Consider the following 1576-nt stretch of genomic DNA (forward strand, 5'->3'; position numbering starts at 1 on the left):
AAATGGAAAGACATCCCTTGCTCATGGATAGGAAGAACAAACGTTGTGAAAATGGCCATTTTCCCAAAACTGTTATATAGATTCAATGCAATCCCAATAGAAATACCATCAACATACCTTATAGATCTAGAGAAATCACTCCTAAGTTTTGTCTGGAACCAGAAGAGACCTAGAATAGCAAAGGCAATTCTAAGCAGCAAAGACAAAGCAGGAGGCATCACAATCCCTGACTTGAAGTTATACTACAAAGCAACAGTAGTAAAATCAACATGGAATTGGAATCAAAACAGAGCCGAAGATCAATAATGTCATGGTTTATGTTTGTGTCCCCCAGGCCTCATGAGTTTGCATTGTTCATTTTTGATGGTTCATTGTATAGTGCTTGGATTGATGGTGTCAGTGCTCCATCCACATAGGGGTGGAGCCAGGATGTGATGTAGGAAGAAGGTGTGTCTTTTCTCTTTGCTGGTTTGAGCTCGCTGTGAGCGGCCGCCATGAACTGCGGTCCAGCCATGCCCGCCTGTCTTGGAGCCAACTGAGTGTGGACTGAAACCTCCAAAAACTGTAAGAAACCTTTCCTTTCCCAACTTTGGGCTTCAGGTATTTTGTCTCAGCAAGGAGTAAAAAGTAACTAAGACAAATGGAATAGATTAGAAGATACAACCACAACTACAAACATACTCAACCACCTTATCTTTGATAAAGGAGCCAAGCAGGTTCACTGGAAGAATGACAGTCTCTTTAGTAAATGGTGCTGGAAAAACTGGCTCTCCATTTGCCGAAAACTAAAGCTAGACCCATGTCTATCACCATGTACTAAATTAAAATCTAAATGGGTCAAAGATCTGAATATTAAAACAGAAACACTAAATCTATTGGAAGACAAATTGGGTAGAAACCTTGAAGACATAGGAGTAGGTAGAGAATTCATGAACAGGACTCAAACCGCATGGGAAATACTTCCCAGAGTAAATAACTGGGACCACTTATTAAAAAGTTTCTGCATGTCAAAAGAAATATCCAGCATAGTGAAAAGAAAATCCACAAACTGGGAAAAGATTTTAGTGAACTCTCTCTCAGATAAGGGACTCTTGTCTAAAACATATAAAGAATTAAAAAAACTCAGACCCCCAAAATTCAAAGATCCAATCCAAAAATGGGCATCTGAAATGAATACGCACTTCTCAGATGAAGAAATGCAAATGGCAAATAAATACATGAAAAAATGTTCAGCATCATTGGTCATTAGAGAAATGCAAATTAAAACCACACTGAGATTCCATCTCACTCCTGAAAGAATGGCCAGGAACAAGAAAACCAACAACAACAAATGCTGGAGAGGCTGTGGGGAAAAAGGAACTCTCCACACTGTTGGTGGGAGTGTAGACTGGTGCAGTCTTTGTGGAGGTCAGTCTGGAGATTTCTCAAAAAGCTGGGATTGGAAGTCCCATTTATTCCAGCTATTCCACTTCTAGGCATATTCCTAGAAGAACTGAAAGCATCATACCACAGTGATATATGTGCACGTATGTTTATAGCAGCACAATTTGTAATCACCGGATCTTGGAAACAACCC

The sequence above is a fragment of the Cavia porcellus genome, unplaced genomic scaffold, assembly GCF_034190915.1.
Source record: "Cavia porcellus strain 051 isolate PalLab524CR breed Dunkin Hartley unplaced genomic scaffold, mCavPor4.1 scaffold_18, whole genome shotgun sequence".
Classification (NCBI taxonomy): domain Eukaryota; kingdom Metazoa; phylum Chordata; class Mammalia; order Rodentia; family Caviidae; genus Cavia; species Cavia porcellus.